Source organism: Buteo buteo, chromosome 5 (assembly GCF_964188355.1).
Source record: "Buteo buteo chromosome 5, bButBut1.hap1.1, whole genome shotgun sequence".
NCBI lineage: Eukaryota > Metazoa > Chordata > Aves > Accipitriformes > Accipitridae > Buteo > Buteo buteo.
Window position 1 is genome coordinate 16,215,085 of NC_134175.1, and position 17,999 is coordinate 16,233,083.

Genomic DNA, 17,999 nt, shown 5'->3' on the forward strand with positions numbered 1-17,999 from the left:
TCGCAAGCTCCATACTAATGCACTCCATAAAACGTCAGTGAAAATGCAGCAATGCATAACTATCTAGAGGCTTCACTTGGTGGCAAATAATACAATGAATTGTCCCCTGACCAGGACAGGGAAAGGAAGTTAATCTGCATCTCCAGCCTTTCAGGGAATGTTCCAGGTTTGCAAAGCATGAGTCAGCAGCATTGCTGCTATAGAGGTTTTTTCCAAGCATGCTACTGGCCACACAGTCTCTTCTGCCTTTCCCAGCTTTGGTATGGCAGCATAAGTGTCCATCAGGAAATAGCCACCTTTTGTATAAAATGGGAGAGGTGAATTGATTGCCATTTATTCATTATCATGTTAAAAGTAATTGCAGACCTGTATGATCACAATGTAATTCTATACACCAAAGAGCTTCACGGAAAGAAAGAGTTAAGTTGATGGGTGAAAGTGGGAGAAATCAAGTCTAAATACTAAATGTATTTTAACCTTTTATTGGTACTGCTACTACAGTAATACCACAACCACCTTTGTTACTGCAGCCAGGACAAAAGCCACCATACCAAGTCTCACAGTCAAATTTTGCACATACGCAGCTTCCTCTAACCAAGGATGTCAATCATTTTATGCAGTTGATGAATACTCCTACTGAGGAATACATTGGCATTTGTTTGGTTTGCAGACAAAGAAAATAAGGAAGAGGAGGAGGACACAAGTTTCCAGAAATTAACCTGGCAGCCTACAGGCCTTCACAGCAACTGCAGGCCTGCACCTAATGACTTCTTCCTCCAGTTGAGGCCCTGTCAGCTGAGCTTCAGTTCACCCTCCACTGGATTTCTGTGCTTTGATATTTATTTTCTTGACAGGTTACACAGGGTCGTCCCTAAAGTTACTAAACCAAACTTGCGCTAGCTGTCTAACTGTCCCTAACTCTTAATATTTAAACACAGCTTGACAGAGAGTGAAGGACATAAATGCATTTTCTTCCTAGAAATGGAAAACAATGCTGAAATGAGTCCTCCCTCCCCTCAAATGAAGAAAGCACTGACATAACTCACCACTTGCTGCGTCTGATCTTCCAGGCAGACAGTACATGCACACAATGGCCAGCCAGCACCCCGGAGCAGTTCTAGCACACGCTGTGTCCTGCCCAGCTGACAGCACAGGGCCACAGAGAAACTGGGGTACTCTGGCGCAAAGGTAATGGAAAATGTGGTAGGGGAGGAGGGGCACAACGGATGTAAACCCAGAGGAAAAAAACTTTCGTCAGGACCATGATGAGTGCTTAGCTCCAGTCTTACCCACAGAAAACCAGTTTTATGTGGTTTATGTTCTCCTCAGCTAATAATTTTTGAGTCCACTGACCAATTTCAGCCTGCTTTGGTGCAGAAGCAGAGATAACTGTCCTCCTACAAGTCACATGAAAACAGACATCCAGGTAGAAAAAAGAGACCCTGCAAGTGACCCCCCTCAATGTCCCAAGTGAAAGGAAAGCCATAACATAGGACCCTTATTTGCCACTGAAAAATTTGCCTAGGAGACAGTCTTTCTAATTAGTAAAACAGCAGAAAAATCTTCACTGAGAATTCTCCATCAAGCAGAAGACATAAATCAACAGGAAAGTCAGCACCATTAATCCCAATACTCAAAAAAATACTTGTTTCATGTAATCATAGGATAAGACAACATTAGCACTGGTGATCTAACCCTAACCCTAGTAAACAAACCAAGGATGTTGAGACCCAGCCTAGAACAGCTGTAAAGCAAACCTCCTCCTTACCTCCATCACATATGCTAAGAGAGGGCCATCTAACAAGCGGGGTTAAAAAAAATAGATGACAATCTCAGGATGGAGGCAGACACAGGGGCCCAAGCTCGCTCTTGATGCTGCTCACCGCAAGGGAGCCCTGGGGATGAACTGACACTACGCATGGCTTCTAAATGCCTTTGGCACATTTGGTTACCATGCCATTTGTTTAAATGAAGGCGAGTGCCAAACATCACGTCATTCTGGGTGCATGCCCTGGAGTCCACAAACTGTAATCCAACACACCTCATTGCCACTGCACACTCTGGCTTCTGTTGCCTTTTTCTATTAGCTAACAAAATGTTTTTCTTTTGATAGTCCAAGCGATCTTATGCTACCTCTGTGACCACAGGATTTTTAAGTCCTTTCCATCTAGAATTAATTCTCTTCTTAAAGTGTGTCCCTTACCTCTACTTCAAGAAAATTACATTGTTTGAAATAATTTCCATTTTTGCCAGCATAACATCTAATTTTCTTCTTTGCAGCCAGAAGGAACAATTTGTAACATGAATCTTAAAAACCCAGATCAAAGGAAGAGGTTAAAATGACTGATAAATCAGAGGTGTAAGAAATGTATATGTATTGTTTATTTAAAAAACAAAAAACCCCAGAGTCTCCTCACCAACTCTGACTTATTAACAAATAGCTGACACCTTTTCTTTGTTTTTAGGAGACCATAGAGGACTGATAAGATGCTGTGCACAGGAGATAAGAGGCATTTCCATAAGAGATGAAAACCATTCATCTGAGGGGACCACATTGTCAACAAATTTGACCCATTATCCACTGATACTGTAAAAACTAGGCAGCTATACTCGTCTGCTAACAATGCCATCACTTCTATTTGTTGAGATCCTTCCTTTCCCCTTCTCCAATGCTGCAGCAAAACCTTGGATTCTGACATCAAGTCCAACAAACAGCATTAGTCCTTGAGACAGTTTGCAAAACATTAATGAAATCAGAATGAGACTGCAGTTTGGCTTGTTGCCCTTGGATAATGGAAGTGAAATTAAAAGTAGAGGGAAGAGAAGGAACTTGCTCATAAGCTAAAAACAGATCACTGAATGCATTTTTCAAGAATTAGAGCATTTTATACACTGTTTAATTCAGGCTTTTCTATTTCAATAAGTCTAGTGATAATTGATACCACGAGGAAATAGTATTAAAAGCAACTAAGAAAAACTAACAAGTAAAGCATTTCTTTGAAGAATTTAGTTTAGCCAGGAAAACCCATTAGGTAAGAAGTCTTCTGACAAAGACAGAAAAAATACAAGGGCCAAGAGAACAGAAAGATGTGTAGAAGAAGAAAACAAGGAATAGAATTGTATGCAAAAGAAACCAGGAGAGATAATATCCTGAAAAATTCACAAATGCTTTCCCCCAGGAAACAGTATCTATCAACCAGCCATAGCAATTTATTGCAATGAAATTGATTATTCATCACATTTCAGAGGAATGCATTGCTGCTGGCAGTGGCCCACATCCTTGCCAGTGCTGATGTTCTGGCTTGGGGTTCCTGCCTGTCTGGGGACCCAGGCTGGCCATTTCAGGAGACCAGGGTTTCTCACAGAGTTATCATTACTCCTGGTTCACCCAGGCTAGAAATATAACTGCCTTTGCTGAAGAATTTCTCACCTTTTCTATTGTGGTTTTCAAAAGGCACCCTGAAACTTCAGACTAAAGACACATGCAGATTTTGATTCCTGCCCTACAAACACACATATTCCTTCCAGGTCTAAATGCAGAGCTAAGAAGTATGATCACCTAGGAAGAAAAACACATGACAAAGTCTGGTTTGGAAGGTACTGGGTGAGAACCGGCACCTGAGAAGTTAATGCAAGATGGATAGACCTTTCCCTCTCTCCATCAAGGTGGAGGGAACAGATTTTCAATCCTGCCCAGATATTTTTTTTTTTTAAGGGCACAGTCCCCACAGCATTTCAATGAGGTCTGTATTCCTTAACCACTTGACACATCTGGAAGTTCAATACAAAGAAAGTCACTTAATGTTTTTTATTCTGCAGGGTTTTATCTCACTGTTCCCCTCACAGCATCAAGGGGTTAAAGCAACCAAAGTCAAAAGGTATTAGGGGGAAGAGGATAATAAACTACTTTTCTTGGGAACTAGCAATGACACTGTCAAAAAACCCCGGTCTATTTACTTCATTTTGATATGTAGAAATAATTTCTGAATTGCCAGTGATATGTCAAAAAGCCATCAGACAGACTGCCCCACCCTGCCAGCCTACTGAAATACCGTGCATAAAAGCCCGAGCTGATACACATGCGGTTTTTGGCAGCAGTGAATGGGTTAAAAGAAGTTTCCCTCCTCCATGAAAGCGATACAGTATGAAACCACCACTATGCTTTCTGCTGTGTGCTGTGATAGATTGTACCTGCTCCCAGCAAGCCAGTGAGTTTAACTCTGTTCTTGCTGGTGCTAAAATCAATATTAAGATGACCCCACATCCAATATGACTGGAGGCAGTTTTGCTCCCCTGCTGTACTAACCCAAGACAATAGACAAGCACTCCGGTTTGTATCTCACCCTTTGGAGGCTGCAGCTGAACGGACTGATTAAACAGCTAGAGCATATGCGTACACATCAAAAATAACTTTACTGTGCTTGCCAAAACAATTTGAAAATCTATGCAAAGCTGCAATAAAACATAGTTTGACAAAATGAAGAATAACAGCTATTGTTTAAATTTAAAAAAAAACACCAAACAAACAAAACCAACAAACGACAGAACCAAGCCCACACCCTGTATCACATTCATTCCCACATTCTCAAAATCACATTCAGAGGTGTCCTACCTTTTCGATCTGTGGACAAGCAGATTCCAATCAGTGCGTCACGTCCAACACTATATACTGGAGAATCTGTTAATATAAAATAAAGGGGGGGGGGGGGGGAACGGACTGAAAATACTTAATTTTTGCTGAAAAGCAGTTTTCAGCTATGAGAAAAGTTTGTTTTCTATTATAAAAAGACATAGATGCATAAACATACCCATACAAGTATGTGTGTATGAAAGTGTGTGTGCATATAATATGCCTTATGTATGCATCAATTATATTTATAAACAAAACCACAGAAGTTTATTACCTATACATTTTAATTCATCCAGCATGCACTGCTACAGAATTTAATCTACAGCAGACTAAATCCAAAAAACTACAGCATGAAGGTATAACTCTTTCAAATCCTCAACAAGCAAACAAAGATGACATTTTTAAAAGAAAATCATTACCAGCTATATGCTGCCATACCACAAAAGCCTATCCTTAAATAACTGCTGCATAATCATTCTCCTGGAGTGCTGTTATCCATCGGCTCGCTGCCTATCTCCAGACAGACGCAGTCTGCAAGCCACCAGCTTGTATCTACCATGTGTATGTCAGGAAAAGGAAAACTGCAAATTAGAAGTAGTCCCCGCAGTGGTGAAAAGGAAAAGAGGGTGAGTGGGAGAGGAAGAGGGAGTTCACTGGCCACAGAAATTTCGAGAATGATGACAAACCAGCCAGCTCCGCCATCATCCACTTACAATAGGATGCTGCACCTCACGGCTGCTGAAGCAGTTTGTCAAGGGGTTGCTGGTATCAAATGCCTGACAAGCATTTTAATTGCATCCAACCAAGTGTGTCCCCAGGAATCAGGCCTTTAATCCTATGAATATCATCAACTGCTTTCTTTTGTGCTGCTGCCAAACACACACAGGCACGCACTGCACACAGGCAGCAGCGCACCTGGTTTCCACTGTGATGCCGATCCAAATCCTAAACAGGTTTTACGGACAGTACACACTGAAAAGGAGGTCTTGAGGGATTTAGCATTTTCTGCATTACGGATTAGGAGGGCGATTTGCTTTCCCCCTTTATTTTTCTATCTAGTGCTTCTGTTCACGTGTTGGAACCAGCTTGTCTATGCTGTTATTTGAGCCTTGCATTTGCTTATTCACCAGTGGGAAGCAAAACCAGGGAAAACACAGAAGTGCTGCAGGACTGTAGGGACGAGGAGGGACCCTTCAGAACTAATACAACAGAGAAACAGGGCTCACTGCACAGTTCAGCTTGCAAATGAGTCGCTATGAGGGGTCCAGTTTTACTGCCACTATTCAGCCATCACGTCTGCCTTGATCTCACCTCCCTATTCCAAGGCTTTCTACAGAATAAGGTTAATCTGAGTAGGACAAGGGACTCGTGAACTGGGAAATCACCCGTGTTTTGGGAGGACACACAGCACAACTGGGGAGGGGCAGCAGAGAAGGGGTAGAGGAACATAAAGGAATTCTTAAAACAAGAGAGAGTGAGAAAAAGTTGAAAGATGAACTGGTTCGTTTTTGAGCATTTTAAGTTCGTAATGAAACTGCATAAGCAGCAAAGGAGCAGTCAAGAGAAACCAATGACCCTAACCACACTCTTAAGGGCTGAAGACAAGCTTAAATTTCTCTGCAATCAGGACACACAAGCCAAGTAGGTCTACTTCCCAACAGCAAGCTGGTGTTTCTCAGTCCCCGTGATAGCAGAGCCCTTGAGAGGGAAGAATGTCAACAGAAGGAAACATCTCCCTACCACAATGTTTGGGAGAGGCCCAACAAACCCCATTTACCTTTTAGAGGAACAAGGGGCTTGCAGGAGGAAGTAAAAAGTCTCCCATGGATTTCCAGGGCTTCTCTCCCAAAACTTTAGGGGTAGAGGGCTGCAAAGGGATTCAATTCCCTTCTGCCTTCCCCCACAACCATGACAAGATGACTTTTCACACATCCATCAAACTCTGCATCAACCAGAAGTTCCACCCTCACTGCTATAAACAGATCCTAGTGCCTTAAAACCATCTGTCCTGACCTGACAGTTTTCCCTCACTCTCTAAATCACCGCAGCAGTGAGGAAGACAAGGAAATGGAGGAAGGTAGCCCCCAAAGACAGCCTCTATGGGACAAGGATGATGGTGGAGCAGGTACCACATGGTGGCAAAAAGGCCTTCAGAAGGAACAGAAAAAAATGACCAAGAGCAGCACTAGCACAATTCTTAAGACCTTTCGTCTGAGAAAGCCTCCCATGACTCATCAGAAGGGGTGCCTGCTGCTGCCAAACCTCCCACTGCAGAGCTCATCCTCTGCAGAAACCAAGGAAACTCTAATCCTGCCCTCATCTTCCTCAGCTCCACCATTTAATAGTTGGTGCTTGTTCACAGCATTGCTACCATCACTCCCTCACTTCTACAGCTCCCCTCTACCAGCCACTCTTCCCCCAAAGCAACCAGCTCTGGGAGGTGCCAGAAACACCACCATGGAGTTGGGATGGTGGAGGGGTAGCAAAAAATCCTGAAAACTGTCCTGTAATTTCTCTCAGATGTTCCTGACGGACCTCATGTGGTTCACATGGTACTGATACATATTGCCAGGCCACCTCCTACACATTGGAGCCCATGGCTGAATCTTCAACCAGCCATCCAAATCACCTTCACTCTGCCCATGCAAGCACTTCCAGGGACCTGGTCTGCCAGAACTACCTATGGCAAATAGTTTCATCATAAGATACTGCAAATCGGAGACAATCTTCATAAAGTTTGTTCTGGCTGCCCTGTGAAATGTCTTTTCATATTCCTATAAAAGCATTTCTGGCCAGACAAATGGCACAGGAGAACAGAGGGATGAAGGGCCTAATCCAGGTAGATGCTGGAACACAGAGAACACTCAGCCCTGTCTGAGATTCAACCTCATGTTTTCCTGGCTCAGCCAGGAAAGCAGGATCAGCCACAAAGCAAACTCATCACATAAAATTAACGAACCCCAACACAGTGAAACAGGAACACTTGTGAGCAAAAAGAAAATAGAAACACTAGTAAGTTGACAGGTCAAAGTCCTGGAAATGTTTAAATTATAAACTTGGGCTACACAGCATGCATTTTCAGCACCGTACCTCTCAAAGAGGAATAAAGATGTTTACAGTCTCAGTAAAGGAGGTGGTGAGACTGTGACTGAAACTTGGCCTAAACTCTGAAAGATCTTGCATGTTCAGGTGGGTTTTTCTCTTTAATTCTGACATTCATGCAAGACAGTGCACTCAGTTTCATTACTGTACTGTAGGAGAGCTTAGAAAATCCAGTTGCATACTGGGTCCTTCTGTGCAGGGTGCTGGGGAAAACAGGAGACAGCTTCTATTACAACAGATTACTTAGAAGAGCCAAAACATAAAAGCGGTGTCATAGTTTAACCCCAGTTGACAACTAAGCACCACACAGCTGCTCGCTCACTCCCCCCCCGGTGGGATGGGGGAGACAATCAGAAGGGTAAGAGTGAGAAAACTCGTGGGCTGAGATAGACAGTTTAACCGGTAAAGCAAAGGCTGCACATGCAAGTAAAGCAAAACAAGGAATTCATTCACCACTTCCCATCAGCAGGCAGGTGTTCAGCCATCCGCAGGAAAGCAGGGCTCCATCACGCGTAACGGTTACTTGGGAAGACAAACGCCATCACTCCGAACGTCCCCCCCTTCCTTCTTCTTCCACCAGCTTTATAGGCTGAGCATGACGTCATATGGTCTGGGATATCCCTTAGGTGAGTTGGGGTCAGCTGTCCCAGCCGTGTCCCTGTATTGGTTTTATGTGGCAAGGTTTTGGTAGCGGGGGGGGGGTACAGGGGTGGCTTCTGTAAGAAGCTGCTGGAAGCTTCCCCTGTGTTCGAGAGAGAGCGAGCCCATACCAGCCGGCTCTAAGATGGACCCGCCGCCAGCCAAGGCCGAGCCAATCAGCGATAGTGGTAACGCCTCTGTGATAACATTTTTAAGAAGGAAAAAAAAGTTGGGAGAGTGAGAAACAGCCGCCGGAGAGAGGAGTGAGAACATGTAAGAGAAACAACCCTGCGGACACCAAGGTCAGTGAAGAAGGAGGGGGACGAGATGCTCCAGGCGCTGGAGCGAAGATTCCCCTGCAGCCCGTGGTGAAGACCATGGTGAGGCAGGCTGTCCCCCTGCAGCCCAGGGAGGTCCACAGTGGAGCAGATCTCCACCTGCAGCCCATGGAGGACCCCACGCCAGAGCAGGTGGGTTCCCGAAGGAGGCTGTGACCCCGTGGGAACCCTGCGCTGGAGCAGGTTCCTGGCAGGACCTGCAGATCTGTGGAGAGAGGAGCCCACGGAGCAGGTTTTCTGGCAGGACTTGTGACCCCGTGGGGGACCCGTGCTGGAGCAGTGTGCTCCTGAAGGACTGCACACCGTGGAAAGGACCCATGCTGGAGCAGTTCGTGAAGAACTGCAGCCCGTGGGAATGGCCCACGTTGGAGACGTTCGTGGAGGACTGTCTCCCGTGGGTGGGACCCCACGCTGGAGCGGGGGAAGAGTGTGATGACCCCTCGCCCTGAGGAGGTGAAGCGGCAGAAAATAACGTGTGATGACCGTAAACCCCATCCCTGTCCCCCTTGTGCCGCTGGGGGGGCTTGGTGGAGAAATCCGGGAGTGAAGTTGTGCCCGGGAAGAAGGGAGGGGTGGTGGGAAGGTGTTCTGAGATTTCGTTTTACTTCTCATTACCTTACTGTGGCTGATTTGTAATAAATTGAGCTAATTTTCCCTAAGCTGAGTCTGTTTTGCCCGTGACAGTAATTAGTGAATGATCTCTCCTGTCCTTATCTCGACCCGCAAGTTTTTGTTATATTTTTCTCTCCCCTGTCCAGCTGAGGATGGGGGAGTGATAGAACGGCTTTGGTGGGCACCTGGCGTCTAGCCAGGGTCAACCCATCACAGTCCCCTCCCAACTTCTTGCGCACCCCCAGCCTCCTCGCCGTTGGGGTGGTGTGAGAAGCAGAAGAGGCCTTGGCTCTGTGTAAGCACTTCTCAGCAATAACAAAAACATCCCTGAATTATCAACACTGTTCCCAGCACAAATCCAAAACGTAGCCCCACACTAGCTACCATGAAGAAACTTAACTCTATCCCAGCCAAAACCAGCACAAGAGGGTAGTGGCATCATTCTCCTCATTTTCAGGATAATGAAAAAAGAACAATTACGGGGCTTGGACTTGCCCAAGGTCACACACAAACTCTGTTGCCAAGCCAAGCCAGAAGACCCTCCTAGAACCTCAGCCTAAGATCTTTCCACCCAAACCACTGCTGAAATCTTGCAACCAGCCTTTAACAAAGGACTTGGGGGTCAGTTGCTTCTCTTTTAGCAAAGACTGGGTGAACGTTTTATGCAATGCCTAAAATAGCATCCAATATCATCAGTGATTAGATTAAGAAGAGTAAGTCTACTGAACAGAAACTGCACCACTCTGGTAAAAATAGCCCTGGAACAGGGAATTTTCTTTTTATTCGCTATTGTCTTACCACTTATAACAGTGCTGGGGATGGCTGCCTGCTGGAGAGGCTGAGAGGAGATGGATGCTTCACCAGACTGTAAATATTGCCTGTTCTCCGGCAGTGGTAATAAACATCAGGCTACCCTATTCTACCAGCCATTTGAGGGACAACCTTGCTTTTCTTTTTCTCCCTCCTTGAAGGGGGAAAAACAGAATAGAAGGGCATTAATTAATTCTGGAAAAACACATGCAGTATAGCACCCTAGCTCTTTCACTAGGGCTACACCGTGAGGAAGGCTGAGGCTGGAGTCACCGTCTGTATCTCTATGGTTACTGATAACGGAGAGGACGAAGGGTGGGGAAGAGGTAGGAAAAGCTGCAGGCTGAGTTAGCAGCTTCCATGGATAACAAGGTGCAAAGGATTTCAAGGCAGGTTAGGAATTTTCAAGATGCAGGGAGGCCCTGCTTTTGTTTTTAGTCTCCCCCCCAAAGAATGAGTATGCAAGAGCTGATCTACCCACCTCATGCAGCCAGACCCTCCAGAGCATTTTCAGTCATGCCATTTCCTTTACACCAGCAGTGCCCCCAGCTTTGTATCCATAGCAGATTTCAACATCTTTACAGAACTTACCTGTCCTTCCTCCTAGGCTACCAATAAAACAGGCCTGTGCTGGTGTCACTGCCCTTCCCCAGCATCCATGCAAATGCATCCCTTCACGCCAAGTATCATGGCCAGCTCTCTTGCACCCAATATGGGCTTCTGTGCAGCATGCTTATAGAAACGAGCCTTCAAAACCCAGGCAAATTATGTCCTCTTTCCCCTATCTCAGCTTACTTGTTTTAAACCTGTCAGACAGATATTTTCAGGCACGATCTCTCTTTTGTGAATCCAAGTTGACTCTCCTCAACTAAATAATAGATATGAGGAATACCTAGAAAGGGATCTCTTATTTCCATTTCACTCTGTGCCAGCATGTCACTGAAATCAAGCTGGAGGATGTAGAATATTCAAATCCTCTCAGGCCTGCTTTTCAGAACAACAAATTCTGCTCAGAACGTTTTGAAGCTACCAGATAAATGTATTCTTGGGTTTTCTTAGGAAATTCTTGGTTTCCAGCTTAGAGACCAGTGAGAACAAAAGAGTAAAAGCAAAATTCATGAAAGAGTTTGTTAGCCCCCAAACTTTGTCTGTATATGTGTTATAGTTACTAGTAACAGCTGCAACACAAGCTTTTATATAATAACCCCATAATAAACCATCACCTCTGCCCTGAATACTACACATGGAGGGGAACAGTGCAGTCTCACGGCTCATTCAGCCCGCTGCTTCAGTGACAGCTAGGCAAAACACCCCAAGCTCAAAATCTACCCAGAGAGGAAAAGCAAAAAGTAAAGAGATGAGTGAGTAGTCACACCCCAAATTTTGACATGGCAGAAGCAAACCTCCATCTCACAGAACCACTGAAACATCACTAAACTCATCTGATGTGCCCCCATCAGCACAGCTTGCAAATGCCTTGTCACCAGCACATTGGTCCCAGTGATTTCCCCACTGCCCCTGAAAGACATTGTCAATTTTCAGTTGGTTCCTTGAGCCTGCAATATCAGAAACAATTGATAGCACCAACACTCCTGCAGAAACCAATGCCACTTGAGAGTACCATGACTTTCCACAGATTTCTGAACTGCACACATCCATGAGCACAATGTCTTCAGAGACTGCAAGATAGACCTGTGCAATCAACACTGCATTATTTGGAGGCTCAAAGATTATACGAGCTAACACAAAGCTCCTCTCTGACAGTCCTGAGCTACTGGAGTGTCTACAATAGATTCATTACTGTTTTAAACATGTAGGTGAAAGAGGTGGGTTTATTCTTCTTTTCCATTTTTATTTCGTCTTTAATTCCACTTCCTGCAGGGAGCTAAACTGCATAGTTTTGCATTACCACATAAAGTAGTAGCTGTAGTGTTACAGCCACAACAAACTAAGGTCATAAAGGAAAGCAAGTTTTCAGGGAATAGTATTTGCTCTTATCAGAGCAGTGCTGGTACACACTGCAGTCAAAACACAAATTATAATTAATCCACTGGTGTACCTAAGGGTACCATTTTTCCTACAAATCCTCCCTCACACACCATCAAGAGATAGAGGCAACTCCCACGGCCACCACAAGCACCAAGTCCTGTGAGGGACTCGGGATTCACAACCGCCCCCAAGATAAATGGGAGAATAAGGTTTTGTCAGCCTCTCGGAAACTTAGTTTTTTCTGAATGAAAATTAAAACTTAAGGGTGTCAGAAAAAGGCAATGATAGACTGACAGAGTTTAAAACAATGCTTGTGGTGTTGCCTTGACTGTTACAAGGTAATCAACAGTTTTTGTAATTCCAGTTCTCAAAATACCCCTTGCCACTACCTGGCTCTTTGCCCCAAGGCCTCCTTCCAGCTCTTTTCCAAATGCTGCTTTGTTCTCACTCGTCCTGTTCCATTTGTTTCCCACTCTTCCCCCTTTGCTTCCATCACTGCCCTCTCTCTTCATGCATCCTTCCTTTACCTCCCTCTTTCTGACACCTCCCCCTAACAACACTTGCATCCCCCCAATAGATAAAGGACACAGAAAAGTCAAAGGCCTGAACAGCATGTGCTGCATGACATCTGTTGAGCATTGTGTTACTTATTCTGCTTGCCTGCATTGGTCCTTCCTCCACAGCTTCATCCTGTCTTTAGGGGCAATTCTGCCCTTCGCTTTCTGCTTGCAGAGGAAAGGAAAGTGATCGCCCAACACACTCACATAAATTCCTGCTTCAGAGAGATGCTTAAACCAGGCTCCTAAAGCTGTAGGATCCAAATCCACCCATTAATGATGAAAACCATGATCAACTTTCCTGTTATGCCTCTGCCTAGACTGAGACACACACTCCGGAGAGCATGTAACGGTTGGTACCATCTAGTTCAACCCCAGCCTTAACCTCAACTTAGCCACAGGTGTTCTGGTACCCTTGAGTACACATAGCCCTTGTCCCGGTGGGTGTCCACATGAAAGCCTGTCATACCATGTGCATCTTAGAGACACACTGAGTGTTTCTCCATCCTATCACATGGTTTATGACTAAGAAAATACTGCAGATTCAAACCCTACCACTACTTTTCATCTTTCCTCTCTTCAGGCCTACCAGTGAGGTGATGAAACAAGACAAAAACTTGCTTACAGTAAAATATCACAGCTACTGTGACAGAATTTATTCAAATGTCAGTTTGTACTTCACTTAATCATGTAACCTAATGTTTTTCAATTAACTGTCACGTCACACCTCATAACAGAACCTTTAGTTATTGTTCTGCATTAAATTTATAAATAAAATATTTTAAATTAATGAATCATTTGTTGAATCAGATTTTGCAGGGCATACAATTAAAATATAAACTCTGAGCTGGCATGGCCTTAAACATATATAAAGCAATAATTGCAATGTAAAATACACAAATTTATCTGTTTTGTCTAATCATAGGCTTTGGGCAGTATTTCAATTTAAATCCCATTTATATTTAGGACAATGTGTAAGCAAACATTTAAGTTCTTTTTCAGTCAGTGGGACATTGGCACGTAGTGAAATGCAGTACTGAAAATAGAGGTTTTCCTGAAATGGGTCTGTGTCTGTGATCCCTTTCAGAGAAAAGGTATTTTCTCCTTCATTTTCATAAGTTAATTTAAAGACCAATCTTTTTTCAGAGATATTTTCCCTAGCAGCTGAGTACTGCCTTCCTAAAAGCTGCCAGCTAGTTATTTTCTTCCATGTCCACACTTCCCTTCCAAGAAATTAAAAAAAAAATTGGTTAGCCCTAATAACTCACTGCTTTTCCTGGACAGCAAAACCAACCAGACAGGCAATAGAAATTGCAGTAACATGTAGTAACATGTAGCAGAATTGGTTTGAACAGCTTCTCACTTAGCAGCGCTTTATGTAACAAAGGCAGTCAGGCAGAAACCCATGGAAGAGCTACCAGCAGCTGAGCCACGCAGAGGGGAAGCAGCTCTGTCCTCACTACAAAGGAGAGACAACAAAAGCCGCCTTATGAGAATGCTGCTGACTAGTCAGCTTGACCCACATGGGCACAGATGTGACACTGTGCCAGCATGATGCAACAGCTTATTCCCTCTTCGCATGGGCATCCAGGTCCTTTGCATGGAGATGAGCCTGTCCAATAGCTGTCCTTCATAGACTGCAGATTTCCAGTAAAACCAACCGTAATTAATAGCCACTTAGACCTGTAAGACAAGGCTTAGCTTAAAACCACCAGAAGCCCTTCCTTGACTTCAGTCATTTGGATTAGAACTTGTATTTCACACACACTCTTGAAGCGCTTCAGACAAAGGCAAGGAGGGCTGGCAGTGTGTGCGCTGCCTGTTACAGATACCCTCTTTGCAGAGGACCCTGTTGCAAAGGGCTTCTTAATGGATTTTGACTGTTGCATTTACTGTGAAATGAACATAGCAGATACTGCAGGCTAATTCATTAGCTACTTGTGATTGATTCTTGTTTTCATCACCATAAAAGCAGATTTCCTGTGGTTAACAAAATGATCCTGATTCCCTCTTTGCTTACACACATTTAAGTTGGCCACAGCTCCACTGAGCCCATAGCAGTTGCCACATCAACACTAAAATAGGTTTAATGACTGGAGACTTGGATTGGGTAACTTAAACATAGGTTTCATTCACCCTGGTCTCACAGCACTGTCCAAAATTATTTTCAAGCTCTTTGTACATGAGAATTACTTCCCTCATCTCTACCAGGTAGTTGCCTCAAGGGTGAAAAGCAGCAGCTGTTTAACAGCACTCAGTTACACTGCCCATGAGCTCAGGGTACAAAGAGAAGAGTGCCACATCCAATTGCCATCACTAGGGAGACTTTTGGGAGGTGTAACATGATTATAGTCAAATCTGGTTTATCAGAATGGGATGGAAAACAAGAAAGTCATTAGGCAAAATGGAATTTCAGATAAGTGATGGACCTTGGAACTTATCTGATATACCTCAAGGGACGTGACCTTCTTCTAGATGAAGTAGTACTTTGATCAATGGCATTTTAGATGACAGGCCCAAACAGCAGCACTGCCAGTAAGTCAGGGAACTTCTGCTGTTTCAACAACTGCCAGAGGAATTCTTGCTACTGTAAGCCATCCAGATACTGGTTTACACTGTATTCAAAGGACAGTACTGTTTAGCAGAGTGATCCCACAGCAACACTAGGGCACCAATGAAAATATGATCTGGAATTAAAAGGGGAGAAGGCAGAGGTGAGGGCAGAGAGAGAAATTGCCAGTCTCTGCTCCTCTACCATCCTACCTGGGTTTGGAAGATTTCCATTCAGATTGGCAGGCAATGGAAGAAAGCACAGACAGCTCAAAAGATAAGGGTTTATACTGTGTGCAAGGCTCCTGAGATACACAGAACCAGAAAGGAAAGACAGAAATAAGAGAGTTTAGCAGCTTTAATGACAAAGTCTGGCAGTACAGAAGAAGAATACGCTAAGCCTTTTAAGAGCCTGAATACTCAAAAATCATACAAAAGCCAGAGACAAACATCATGTAACTAAGGGGCAGCAAAAGCACAGGAATATAATCAGAAAAGCTAAGGAACAAAATGAATTACAATTAGCAAGGAACATAAAAGGCAACCAAAAAAGATTCAATACAATCTGAAAAGCAGACAGGGCAAGTCATGGTTCAGCAGAGAGGCACAGCAAAGATGATGCACAGAAGGATACGATTCAACATATTCAACATTTGCCCCAATTTTCACAAGTAAGAGTAACAGTGAGCAAATACTGCATGCAATTAATTTTAAAAGGAAGCAGAACCTCGGGTCAGAATAGGAAAGAGCAGCTTAAGAAACACTCAAAACAAGATATACTCAGCTAAGAAAATTGTGTGAATCCTCCCTGACTCAAGAAGAGTATTTAAGGTTTCAGAACAGATCAGAGAGAAAATCAAACATTGCACTCTCTCTTGAAAGGAAGCCATGGGAAATTACAAACCAGTCTGTTAAACCTCATCCTTGCAAAGATTTTGGAAAAAATAAACAAGTAGTTTAACAGGCACCTGCAGGACAAGAGCATGACTGAAAAAATACTGCTGGCAATATGAGTTTGCCAATAACAAATCCCAAAAAATTAATCTCATTCCTTCTTGATTTTGCATTTATAAAATTTGGGTTTGACCCCAAGTTGGAATGAGCTTGCAACGCTTAGGAAAGCATCTTCAAAAACTAAGATCATTGCAGCATACTGCAGAGCATCTCCCAAATCTAAAAGCAGGAAATCAAGAAAGAAAAGGACTGAACAGCATATTGAGAGACAAGGCCTCAAACACATAACTAGACAAATCAGGACTAAGTAGCTAGGCAGTAGCTTGGCAGGAAAAGGCTTACTGTGGGCAAAAAAAGACAAATCACAGTTTTATTTATCCTAATGGGGATGCTGTCCCTAAAACACTGGGATAATTATTCCATTTTCTTTGTTGGTGGTGATGTCTCAGCTGGAGAAGTGCCAAAATCTGGGGCTTGCACAGTAAGAAAGATATTGGCAAACTGGGGAGAGTCCAGATATAAGCAAAAGGGAGAGTTTGGGAAAACATTCTTCTGATCTTTCCTTGTAAAGCACATGTTTTCAGATAGGTTTCCCTAAAGTACAGAAAATCAAACCGTAATAAAAATCTTCCAGGGTATATAATTTGTGAAGATAAAGCAAGCAAGCAATTACATTCTAAATTGGGGGTGGGTGGGTGTGTGTGCAGATAAAAGGAATTCACTAGGCCAAATAAAAGCAAAGATGATTTTTTGGTGTGGTATTTTAAAAAAACCTGCTACTGAGGAAGGTCAAACAAATTATTTATGTACTTATTTTTATAAAAAGAGCACCAAGGACAGTGCCTAGACATGCTGGTATCCTCCTTGGAGTGAATGAGGATCCTGTTGTCCTATCCTACAGGCACCTGGTTTCTATAACCATGCAACTGTGCATAGATTGGGCAACTGGTACAGCCCCCAGCAAAATTCACCTGGGCCACAGGACTGACTTATATTGCCTTCTCTCCATCCTTCAGCGGCCTTCTCGAGAAGCCAAATCAGGATCACTGGTGCAGAGCATGGCACTGCACCAACATTGCTCCCTCCACAGCTCTCTAATCTGGGCCAGACATGGTGCTTGGGGACCTCAGCCTCAGCCCCAATCTGCTGTTAGGGCTTAGAGAGCCACAAGGCCTACAGCTCCAGGGACACTGGGGTTGGAAAAGGCATGCCAAGGAGAACACAGCACTGCACCAACATTGCTCCCACTACATTAACATGGTCTCTCAGAGGACAAGGCAGGTATGACAAGCCCTGCAGCTCTTCCACATGAATCCCACCTACTGCTCCCCTCTTTGCTGCTGGAGCACCTCAGTGGGGTGGGGAGAGCACCAAGGCTGGCCCTTGCCTCTCCACAGTGCCATTGAGATCATACGTTAAGGTCTGGGAGCAAACAGTTTTACTGGGTCTGTGACCTGCCATCCCCCAGACTTCCCACTGGTCCACAGAGTGGGACTGGTTCAGATGAAGTTGTTCGTCCACTTGTTAACATCAAAGTAGAGACTGAAGAACACAGATGCTCCCAGCATTTGCAAGAAGGTTCCCTACCTCTTTTTAAAAGGTTTCAGAATCAAAGTCCATCTTTGGGGCACGACAGCTCTTATATTTGAGCAAAGAAAACAAGCAACGATGCGGAACCTGTGCGTGAAAAACCAGGAGAGCAACACTATTAAAAAAGACAGCAAAAGGAGTGAAGAGGAGAGAATAAATGGAATAACTAATACACATTTGCTCCAAGGTTCTCTCTGCACCAATTGGCAAAAAGAATACAACTGAATC

General features: G+C 44.0%; 1 protein-coding gene across 1 annotated transcript in view; it reads right to left on the bottom strand.

Annotated features, from left to right (window-relative positions):
* Positions 1-17,999, bottom strand: part of MAP2 (microtubule associated protein 2) — a 247,110-nt gene that overhangs the window by 140,044 nt on the left and 89,067 nt on the right. Inside the window, exon 2 of the mRNA XM_075029191.1 lies at positions 4,613-4,678. The gene's annotated coding sequence lies outside the window, so the exon portion shown is untranslated. The remainder of the gene's footprint in view (positions 1-4,612; positions 4,679-17,999) is intronic.